At 41.5% G+C, this 11,554-nt stretch overlaps 1 long non-coding RNA gene and 4 other non-coding genes across 7 annotated transcripts; 1 reads left to right on the top strand and 4 right to left on the bottom strand.

Moving 5' to 3' along the window:
• Window positions 1-755: 755 nt before the first annotated feature.
• LOC134457694 (small nucleolar RNA U3) lies at window positions 756-968 on the bottom strand. The gene has a single exon (XR_010036489.1). It is a non-coding gene; the product is annotated as a small nucleolar RNA U3 (small nucleolar RNA).
• Window positions 969-1,578: 610 nt separating this feature from the next.
• Window positions 1,579-1,789, bottom strand: LOC134457696 (small nucleolar RNA U3). The gene has a single exon (XR_010036491.1). It is a non-coding gene; the product is annotated as a small nucleolar RNA U3 (small nucleolar RNA).
• A 536-nt stretch (window positions 1,790-2,325) lies between these two features.
• LOC134457691 (small nucleolar RNA U3) lies at window positions 2,326-2,538 on the bottom strand. The gene has a single exon (XR_010036486.1). It is a non-coding gene; the product is annotated as a small nucleolar RNA U3 (small nucleolar RNA).
• A 2,211-nt stretch (window positions 2,539-4,749) lies between these two features.
• On the bottom strand, window positions 4,750-4,962 carry LOC134457695 (small nucleolar RNA U3). The gene has a single exon (XR_010036490.1). It is a non-coding gene; the product is annotated as a small nucleolar RNA U3 (small nucleolar RNA).
• Window positions 4,963-7,042: 2,080 nt separating this feature from the next.
• On the top strand, window positions 7,043-10,706 carry LOC134457060 (uncharacterized). 3 transcript variants are annotated; one of them, XR_010036396.1, is made up of 5 exons: window positions 7,043-7,121; window positions 7,947-8,034; window positions 8,562-8,642; window positions 8,952-9,030; window positions 9,273-10,706. It is a non-coding gene; the product is annotated as an uncharacterized LOC134457060 (long non-coding RNA). The 3 variants fall into 3 exon arrangements; XR_010036397.1 differs by lacking the exon at window positions 7,043-7,121 and having other exon boundaries at window positions 7,877-8,034; window positions 9,279-10,706; XR_010036395.1 differs by lacking the exon at window positions 7,043-7,121 and having other exon boundaries at window positions 7,877-8,034.
• The last annotated feature ends 848 nt before the right edge of the window (window positions 10,707-11,554 follow it).

Below are 11,554 nucleotides of genomic sequence, written 5' to 3'. Positions count from 1 at the left end.
GAGTCTTAACTGTACAGTACACTCAAGTGACGACACACAATCACACACGTTCTGAAATATTGTGACTTGGCCCCTGGCTAACATGAACCCTGTTTCAAGATGATGTTGGTCACACTGGATGGTTGCCTTGAGCCCAGAACCTTTAATACTCTCCAGGAAATTATCATCATTCTGGTTGTACTGAACTGTGAGACGGCCAAACACTACTATGGGATGTCACTGTTACAGGACAACGTGAACAACACCAACAACATGCCTTTCTGGAACCACGACTACCCTCTGTGGAATGGTGTCTTTGCAATGAGGCTGCTTTTGAACGAACCAAATCAAGAAGGGAAAGGAACTTGTTTCGAAAACATCTCAAAACGGTTGTTATACATGAACGCTACAGGCACAGATGTGTGCCATTGTTTGCCATTCACCCCTTTGGACTGTAAAGCAGGGTTTGTACTGTGTATACATAAACATTTGTCTATCGTACATTAATATTTCATATGAACTATAAAAACAGCTTATTCATACTTCATGTTTGATACTGTTGTATTATTTGGGTGTGTATGGATGGAATGAAATGTCCTCGTACTTAGTGCAGAACAGATACACATGTGCTATAATCCTCACACTGCATAGAAATTCATTGTTTAATTTAGAAACTTTACTTACCTCCCGCACAATACAAAACAAGACAAGTTGAATGAAATACGTAAATTATCAACTGTGTGTGTGGTGAATATATATTTCACTTGACAATAATTACCACTCTGCACATGTTCCTTTCCTCCTCCTGCCAAAGACAGAAGGAACGGTCATCAATAATAAAAGGCACATGGTTTGACCCAAAACCTTCTATCCGATTCGCGCTCAGAAAGGAACACCTCAACTCGTCATCGTGGATAGCGAGACGCAACACTTTAGAAACACATTTCCAAGTCAAAAACTATAGAAATGATCCCTGAAAGTATAGTCTTAGCTTCTTCAATGTTCTCTGACGGGTAGCGATTCGTGTACCCACGTGCCACAGTGACGGTGCAGGGCAGGCTACGAATGTGAATGAGGGAAATGGATTATTTTCAGGTGAAACAAAAAGCAACATCGAACCCTTTGTGATTATATCTGTTCATTAGTGAAATAATAATGATCAGAGGCTACATTGTATTGGTGTCATTACGTTGATGTTAGCTGGTGACATGGTGATCAGCTGTGGTGACGTTGAAAGCATATGCGCCACGGCTGGGGTGAAAGCGCGTTGCGGAAAGCTTTGAATGGAGAGGGGGCTGCTTGATTTTATATTGCCACAATGTATTTTTACGCTTGGGTTATTTCCTCATACCCACGGCCATCAACAGCAGCAGGTGCACTGCATGAGACGAGTTATAAGTAGTAGACCCCCAGAAATTGACTTCAAAATTAAGTTCCCTCTCCAAAAAGCACGAGGTCAAAACAACGTAGTAAAAGTCATTACTGCTCTCCCCAGCATTTCACTTGACGCAATAACTATCAAACCATGCTAGCCAGATACATGGAACTTCACCTACACACTATGCCAAATGGAAATCGATTATTTAGACATCAATTACGACCACTCGGATCACGTCCCTTTCCTCCCGACACCAAAGGCAACAGGAACGTTCATCAATGATAGAAGGCGCATGGTTTGACCCAAAGCCTTCTATCCGATTCGCGCTCAGAAAGAAACATCGCAACTCGTCATCGTGGGTAGCAAGACAACACTTTAGAAACACATTCCCTAGTCAAGAACTATAGAAAGGATCCCTATAAGTATGGTCCTAACTTTAATAATGTTCTCAGAAGGGCAGCTATTCGTGTACCCACGTGGCATAGCCTACTGGCGGTGCGGAGGAGGATGCCAATGGTGACAACTTATTGGTAAGGCATTGGCCCTTATGATTACATTTGTTCAACAGTTAAATAATAGTGATCAGAGGCCACGTTGTCTTTGTGTCATGTTGAAGTATGCGACATAGCCTACTGGTGATCAGCTGTTGTGACGTTGAAAGCATGTGCGCGCGTCGCCGTGGCCTTTGCTTGGAAATGAATGGGGGGGCGGCTTGAAGTTAAGTTATGCTGCCAGTGCGACGATATTTGCTTGTATCCTCATACCCATGACCATCAACAGCAGAACTACAATCAATGCGTGAGACGACTTCCAAGCAGTCAACCCCAAATTGAAAATAAGCTCCATTATACCCATCATCGATTTTTCTCTCGCACAATACAAACCAACACAAGTTGATTGAAATTAGTTAATTATCAACTGTCTTGTGTAGCGATTAGTGATTATATATTTTACTTAACAACAATTCTACCACTCTGCACATGTTCCTTTCCTCCTCCTGCCAAAGACAGAAGGAACGGTCATCAATAATAAAAGGCACATGGTTTGACCCAAAACCTTCTATCCGATTCGCGCTCAGAAAGGAACACCTCAACTCGTCATCGTGGATAGCGAGACGCAACACTTTAGAAACACATTTCCAAGTCAAAAACTATAGAAATGATCCCTGAAAGTATAGTCTTAACTTCTTAAGTGTTCTCCAGGAGGTAGCCCACCATGAACCCACGAGTTACAGAGAGGGTTGTGACAACTGATTTTGGAGGGGCGGTGTTTTCTTTGCCATGTGGGAGTCCCCAAATACTCTTTCTGTATCCGAGACCATGTCAAAAGAGGGCATTCTAGCTAGTACAGTTCTGCTCCACGTCGGTAGCCAACCGCCAATTAAGGTCAAAGAAGAAGAAGTAGCTAGTGAGAGAGAGAGAGAGAGAGAGAGAGAGAGAGAGAGAGAGAGAGAGAGAGAGAGAGAGAGAGAGAGAGAGAGAGAGAGAGAGAGAGAGAGAATGTGTATGTGCGCGAGCGTGTGGCTGTGCGTTCTTTTGGTTTGGGTGCAGTGAAAACAGTAAGCAAGCCGTGATGCTATCGACTTCAAACAGCCAGTTTCTAAATCTTATCATTTTCCGTTCACGTTCTCGACAATGACTACATTGTTGTGATCTGTTACAACAGCAAGTGGTGGGTGTAGATTAGAAAATCATCTTCACGGACCTGAGCGGGCCGAAGTAACTGATGGCAGTCTGGCACAAGCGCGCCGGAACGTGTTTCAAACAATCAACAGCGAAAACCATTAAACCACTGTTCCGAAGTTTGCTTCAGTACGGAAAAACCACGTGATATATTACGTATGAAGCAGTAAACTGGTTCAGTTTTCCGAAAGCAGCTGCAGTGTTTCGCGCTGTCACACGAACCAGCAGGCGCGCGAAAATGTGTTTGGCCTGTTGCAGAGCCGTCTGCCAGGTTGCAGTGGAGAGAATATATATTTTATTGACTGTCATTAGGCCTGTAAGTCCCACTTAATAGACAAGTAGACAACATCACCATACGTTATGAACAGAACAAGAAGACATTAATGTTCAGCAACGCTTTGTTCTGATCGTCCAAAAAATAGCCTAATAATAAATTAATAGGCCTAAATAAATAAATGTGGCATCGTAGCCTTTGTAATGTCGTCTACCTCAACTGCTTCATCAGTAGCCTAAAATTAGTGATGGTAGTCTGGCACAAGCGCGCCGGAACGTGTTTCAAACCATCAACTGTGAAAACCATTAAACCACTGTTCCGAAGTTTGCTTCAGTACGGAAAAACCACGTGATATATGACGTATGAAACAGTAAACTGGTTCAGTTTTCCGAAAGAAGCTGCAGTGTTTCGTGCTGCCACACGAACCAGCAGGCGCACGCAAATGCGCTTGGCCTGTTGTAGAGCCATCTGCCAGGTTGCAGTGGAGAGAATAGATATTTTATTGACTGCCATTAGGCCTATAAGTCCCACTTGATAGACAAGTAGACAACATCATCATACGTTATGAACACAACAAGGAGAAGACATTAATGTTCAGCAACATTTTATTCTGATCGCCCAAAAAATAGCCTAATAATAAATTAATAAATAAATAAATGTGGCATCGTAGCCTTTGTAATGTCGTCTACCTCAACTGCCTCATCAGTAGCCCAAAATGTCAAATGTCTGGAAGTTAGTGTGCAAAAGTATGAGAGCAGTCCAATATTGGGGGTAATGTCGTAGATGATGAGGGCACAACATCTCATATAATCGAATTGAGCCTGTATACTTGCAAACATGGCGTTTGACCAGGAGAGGGCCCTGTTACTGAAGCTTCAAGTACTAACCCATTTTTTGAAGCAATGTGCCTAATGGTTCAGAGCTTCAACAAAGCTTCATTGGCCCATCACTAGCCTAAAATGTCAAATGTCTGGAAGTTAGTGTGAAAAAGTATGAACTCAGTCCAATATTGGGGGTAATGTCGCAGATGATGAGGGCACAACATCTCAACTTATCGAATTAAGCCCGTTTAATTGCAAACATGGCTTTTCACCAGGAGAGGGCCCTGTTACTGACCAAGTAGGCCAACTAACCCAATTTTTGAAGCAATGTGCCTAAATGATTCAGAGCTTCAACAAAGCTTCAATTGCCCATCACTAGAAGTAACTAGACTTCAACATAACTTTCAAGACCACCATATGTGTCATTATACAACCTAGACAAATCCACCATACAAAGACCTCCACGCAACCATAGATTCGGAACCATTATCACACGTGCCCATAAAATGAATGCAATAAAGAGCACTACTTTTCGCAATTGATTGCAACACAACACTTCTAACTAAATTCAATGAATCATTACTTATACGGGTCTTTCTTTAAACAACGTTGACTACCACTCTGATCGTGTCCCTTTCCTCCTGACACCAAAGGCAGCAGGAACGTTCATCAATGACAAAAGGCACATGGTTTGACCCAAAACCTTCTGTCCGATTCGCGCTCAGAAAAGAACACCCGGACTCTTCATCGTGGATAGCGAGACGCAACACTTTAGAAACACATTTCCAAGTCAAGAACTATAGAAATGATCCCTGAAAGTATAGTCTTAACTTCCTCAATGTTCTCTGGGAGGAAGTGGTTCGCGAACCTATACTTTACAATGAGAGTGTTGATTTCATCGATGACATTGATTATTACATTGGACGAAAGCTAGATCAACTGTTCACGTGTACATACACAAACGCATTGGTTACTATTTGGCTGTGAATTGCGTCTTTTAATGGCTTAATTAGACAAAAATGCACTTAATCGTATACTACCCAGAATGCAACAGTACCCATATTTGATATCAGAGCTAAAATAGTCTGTAAGGTTACAATTATGTGTTTCAATTATACGCCGCTAGGTCGATCCTAAAGCCAGGTTTAACACACAATGTTTGGTGGTAATGTTAAAATAACCAATGCTCAGTTATTCTCTGTCAGACTTAGTTAGCCACTAACAGCTAGTCTAGTCATTGGACTGTGTGTACCATCATTTTGAGTCCTGACAGAAACCAGAGCCGCATAATAGTTCCGACAGAAACGACGACTATAAATCCCATTCCCTAGACCTAGTTATTTGCCAAGTTAAAGCAGCTACTTGTGGCTATACTGTACGAAAAATATATTTCTGTAATACTGAAATCTGAAAAGGATTTATCAGCTGACTTTGGTACCTTACACAAAGAGAATTTGACTATCGTGAAACAATAACAAATAGTCTAATATAATATTAGATTCTCCATCTTTCCATTCATCATAGGCTAATAGAACAATCATCACCGAAACAAAACAAAAAAGAAAAAGGAAATAATAGGCCAATATACTGTATATACAATTATGTAGCCTACACGCCAACCCTGTGACGATACACGAATGGTCCATAGAGGGCGCCTTTGTTTCATAGAGCCCGAGAGCCGTATCATTTTGGCGTTCAGGTCCACCTAAACTACCTGGCTGGGCGACTGTAGCACAAGTAAACACTGTAAACACTGTAAACACAAGTCTACACAACCTTTCGAGGGGAGACTTCAAACGGAACAATACACCAACACAAAAATAACGAGGGTTATGTAGGCTATATAACAAAAAGCAAAAAACAGGAAAACTGCGAAAATACATATTTGAATTGAAGCGTATTAATCAGGGGCCCTGGGCAGAAGGACTGCACTCGTGTACAAGCTCGAAAACTGACTTGGCTGGGACACTTCACAAGAGTAATAACATGCACCAATCAGTCTACCGTAGGCCTACGCAGACAGCCGACAACATTTTATAGTAGGATAAAACAGTTTTGCAATATGTTAATAACAATAGGCCTGTGCGTAATGTATTATGGAACAGGCATTAACTACTTACTACGCAGCTTTCCATGGGCTGCTGACCCGTTACAGAACTTCTTCCATTCCGCCGTTGCTGGAGCAAGGCCGTGTTGGAGTACGCCTAATTGATGCGCACTCAAAACATCAAACCTTTAACGACTTTCCATGGTTTGTAGGTCAACACATAATTTAACTCTGTCATGCGCAATTTCGGGTCTAATCATATTTGCACTGAGCGTCGCCTACTAGCAACACAAAATGATGTAAGGCACCTGTTGGATATGGCGTAACACAAGCGGCAGGTTAGGCCTACCATGTTCAAAATTGGTGGAACACAACTTCAATCTTCTTTGAAACGCCTGTGACATAGGAAATTGACAATAACGTATGGGCTTACACTGTGACAAAATATCAGGAATTGTAGGTCTATATTTGCACGTGCACGCCAAGGCTACTGAGGAAGAAAGCAACCCAGATAGCAAAACCCTCCGGCATCTTTCTGGATCTTTCTGGCATTTCTCTGGGGAATGTACGATTTCAGTTGATTCCGGCAAATTAATGGCAACGTGGGAATAATGCCAGAGATATTCTGGCTTTTCACTGGAATGCCACCCAAATAACAAAATCGGTGGTGCAGGAGGGCGTAGCTACAGATACTTTATGGTTCTTTCCCGGCAAGTAGGAATATTACCAGAAAACATTTTGTTCGGGTGGGGGGGCTTTTTTTTAAAACCTAGGGCCCAGGCAAAGATGACAGCGGCCCTGCCCTACGGAGACGGTTGACACGCATGCTCGGTGAGACCGACTTCATCCTGGGAATCTTTTCGGCGGGACAGTACAGTAACGAACCTGGACTCGATCTACTACTGAACTTGGATATTGTGCTGTGTAAATTTGCATTGAGGTAAGTAAAACGATTGTTATACTTTTGCCTAATAACTAGGCTACACTGTAGGCCTACTCACTTACATTGTTCTTTGTTGTGTTTACCTGTGCTACAAGCTGAGGCAACATTTCTTGAGGTAATTTTCCTTTGGAGATAGCTAACATCTAGCCTACGGTATTTCAGATGTTTGTTCATGACTAAGTGCCATTAGGTCTCTTGACAGGCGTTTCGGTACGTATTAATTAATGTTATGTCATGTCATGGCTTTTAACTGGTTTGGAAGACAAGCTAGCGACCCTTGCTAGCATAGATGGCAGCTAATCCTTTTTGGACATTCGGCAAACGTCAGTGTTTAGAGCTAGCTATTAGATGAGATGACTGATATGTCAAGACTACCGTATTTTATTCTCAATGTATCGTTGGTGTGCTATCATGGCCTTTGGTCATAACATATCGTACGGGCTTGAGACAGCCCGTTTGACTAGATTTCAGATGCCTGCTGAGGTTAATAGCCACCCACTTCGTTGAGAACATGATGACTAATGTCAGGTCACGGATTATTGCTTTACCCTGAGCTCTAGTTCTAGTGCTATTCTCGAGTCCACATCGCTTTACCGATGCAATATAGCCACCAGTTTCTTAGGTCGTTATCAGACGAAAGAGGGCAGTTTGTGACATACGTGAATGATATATCTTTGAGGACACAAAGTAGCTGCCCCATTGAGAGTAAATAGAATCTATTTACTGTCAATGAGCTGCCCTTATTATTACACATGCACGAGGTAATGTGATTAACAGAAATATCAGATTTGCAATAAAATAGTCCATGTACTCTTGTCACAGGAGAGTCCATCAGCTCACTAACACGGGTGAGGGACAGGGACCAAAGAGGAGGCTCTACAACATGAGGAAAGACGGCGATCCTCAAGCAGTAAGTTGATTTACATAAGACAATGATGCAATATAAAGGTGTCTATTGTATGTATAAAAAGGACTTAACATTATGGTCAGAATTAGCTTCAGCTAGTGATAAGGTCTTAAAGGGTTTAATTAAAGGCTTTTTAAATTCACCATCAGTGCGCCTTGGAATCTTTGGCAGGCCTTATCAACAGTCACTGGAGCTAAGTCTGACCATAATTTTGAGCAACTTTAATTCCTTGAGCCAAAGTGCACCTGCTTATGAGAAAAAATTGAAACAGCACTCCTCTATAATCAGCATTCCTAGTGAACAGTTCAATTTAGCATATGTAGAAAAGACCAACTTACTCACTTTGAGTCATTATTAAGTGTGTGTTTTAATAGTAAAATTCTTGCCATTTTGGCTGGTGGAGAAAAGAGTTAATTAACAGCCCTGTGTATAACTGTAGGAGCAGACTGGACAGTGAAAGTGAATCCTGCCTGCACTTAACAGACCCCTATACCTAGAATGACCCAAACACTTTATTGCTCTTGTCACAGGTCAGTCCATGAGCCCACGTCTTCAGGCCAGGGGCCCGAGAGGAATTTCCAGTGACATGGATCAACAGAGGTCCTCAAACAGTAAGTTGATCTTCTACATCAAATAAAGGAAATCATGTGAATTGTCTTTAAATAGAACACAAGCATTTGATTACCAATCTCGTATAAGGTCAGTACATAAAAAATCAAATGTGTGTGTGCGCGTGCCCGCCCGCCCATCTTTCTGAGTGTGCATGTGCTACAAACAAACTTATGCCAATTTTTGTTTAGTTTTTCTTGATTATTTAGGTATATCAGTGAAATAATATAATTTGCATAATACTGAACTTTTTAACCCTGTGTATATGTAGAACAGGACTTAAACATTTTACTATCTCACTCTCGTTACAGGTCAGTCCATGTGCCACGTTCCAGCCAGGGACCAAAAGGGGGGGCTTTCGTCATGGGACCAGACAGACATCCTCAAGCAGTAAGTTGATTTACAAGGATGCATTCTGAAGTTGACTTGAAGTAGTTATATTGTTGTACGCTGGCTACTATTCAATGTGTCAAAGTGAAATTTATTAATTGTTGTCCCATGAAAAAATGAACTGTATTTACAAATCTCAATGTATCGTTCCAGGGATAAGAGTTCAAGAATGTTGTTGCAGGTGAAATGATCATTGAAATTTGCTGATTCAGTGCCATTTTTGTATCTTTACTTTTTTGGAGAAATAGAGAGATGCATCCAGGCCACCCACTAGGAGGTGGAAAATCGTACGAAGAGGTGGCTGTACCTGGCAGCAGACTGAGATGGGGTGAGGAAGAGAAGCACAGACCAAGAACGGAATGTCAGACATTTGCCCTTTTTTATGCCCAGCACACACAGACACACACACACACACACCAGCATATAAACATGCACATAGACACAGGCGCACGTGCACACACATACACACACTCTCAAACAAGATGAGTCTCTGGTGATGTTGGCAAATAATCTGAATCCATACACACGGCAATGATTCCACCATCGTGCCCCACCTACGCGAGTCCTGTCCTTCAGCATTGACTTTCTCCCCAGGTGTGGTGTGCCTTCATCCGAACCACAATGGCATCCCAAGCAGCAATGCTAACCCAGTATTAAAACTGCAAGAAACTGATCCGGGAGTGCGGCTTTTTTACTATACATCCCAAGCAGCAACAAATACCTGCACGCATGCATGCTACGGTACACACACAAACACACTGGACTGTGAACTAGGTCAGACACACACACATGCTCAAAGTAGCCAAGATCGAAAAGGCTGCATCGGTGGCTTGACTGCATCCATTTTTTGGAGGAACACCTTTGTCAATTTTGAGGAACTTTGTTGTGGGAAGATATTTTAAAATGTTGATAGTCAGACTCTTGTATACCCATTCGCTTCACTTTGATGTATTTTGTAATTGAGATGATTTATGCCACAGTGCTGAATTAACACATCATGACAAAGATGTCGCCTTAAAAAGTATGTTTGGTACCTGTGGGTCAAATGTCTTAGGAGCTCCCTGACTGCAGAACGTCTCAGGAAAGGACTCAACTTTTTATATTGTATGCAGGGTGCGATTTGTCAGAAAACCAGAAAGGGGGATGTGTTTCAGATGTCAACAATATCAATGGAGTTACATTAAACTATGATTAAAATCATGTGGAAAAAGTGACAATATCAAAACCAGAAGAGGGGACAATCCCCCTACAAACCGCACCCTGATTGTATGTATTTTACATGTTTGTCTATATGATTAACACATGTTCACAGAAGAAAATACAATGTACGACTGCAAGGTCTTGTGCGTTTTTCTCACCGATATCTTAAAGGTTTATGCGTTATAAAATGTTTATTATTTTGTTTATTTTCTGAACGTTTTTTTTTAATAACTCAAAGGGATATGTTAAGAAACGTGTTTATCATTTGGTTTGTTGTTTGGAAAATTCCATTTAAAACATATGAAGGGATATTTTAAGAAAGGCTGTGAGTTTAAAAAAAAAAAATGCATTTTGATAATTTTGTTTTCTTTTCTGAAAATTCTTGTTTAAAATGTCATACAATTTCAATTTCCAAAATCTATTGAATGGATGAATGTTGTAGCCTACTAAAGATAATAAATGGCCAATTTGCATGATTTTTTTGTGGGTTTTATTATTTATTGTTATTATTATTATTATTATTGGGAGGGTTAAATACATTCCGGCATATTTATGGGTTTTAATCGGTAGGGTTCTGGCAATCTTGTGGTAGGCTCATGGGCCATTTCTGGGTCTTCTGGCAAACATCTGGTAAGGTGCCGGCACTCTGTCGAACGTTCTTGGCATTCTACTGGCTGCTTTCTGGCATGATTCCGGCAAAATCTTGTGGGCCGTTTTAGGCCCGGGAGTAACCCCTGCATATTGCGGCATATTACCAGGATGAACCAAGGTTTCTGGGCCATAAAAAGCCCAGAACATTTTTGCTATCTGGGAAGCAGGCCTTGGGCCTAATTTTATCACACCAAACACACGCTCGAACTGTTATGACAGTTTAGTTGCATTGTTGTCCAAATAATGTACATTATATTAATCAACAGTCAACGTCCCTTACCTTTCATCAAATTAAATAACTCTTCGTCGAAGTAGCTTAATCCTCACATCCCACTGCTAAGACCTCCTGACGAGTCCTGAAAATTTCCAAGACCCTCTGCACCTTTATAAACTTCAGAACAGCGCCACTAAGTTGCAGTGGCCAACAATATTACTGTGACACCTGTGGAGGGCTTGAGCACAGCACATATTCTCTGGCACAGCACAGGAGGACACCCTGGGGGGGATTGTCATTCCCTGAATTTAAGGGACCACCTCGGATTTAACAATGAACACATTTAAGAATTTGGACTAGTTCTAAATACTTGCGTCACATTCTGAAATTAAAACGGTGAAGAGTTGGCTCCTGCTGACATAACATAGGCCTAGAGATTCTAAGTATTATTCAGTCTCT

Source organism: Engraulis encrasicolus, chromosome 10 (genome assembly GCF_034702125.1).
Source record: "Engraulis encrasicolus isolate BLACKSEA-1 chromosome 10, IST_EnEncr_1.0, whole genome shotgun sequence".
NCBI classification, from domain to species: domain Eukaryota; kingdom Metazoa; phylum Chordata; class Actinopteri; order Clupeiformes; family Engraulidae; genus Engraulis; species Engraulis encrasicolus.
The sequence above is the reverse complement of the archived record's forward strand: the minus strand, read 5'-3'. Positions and strand labels throughout refer to the sequence as shown.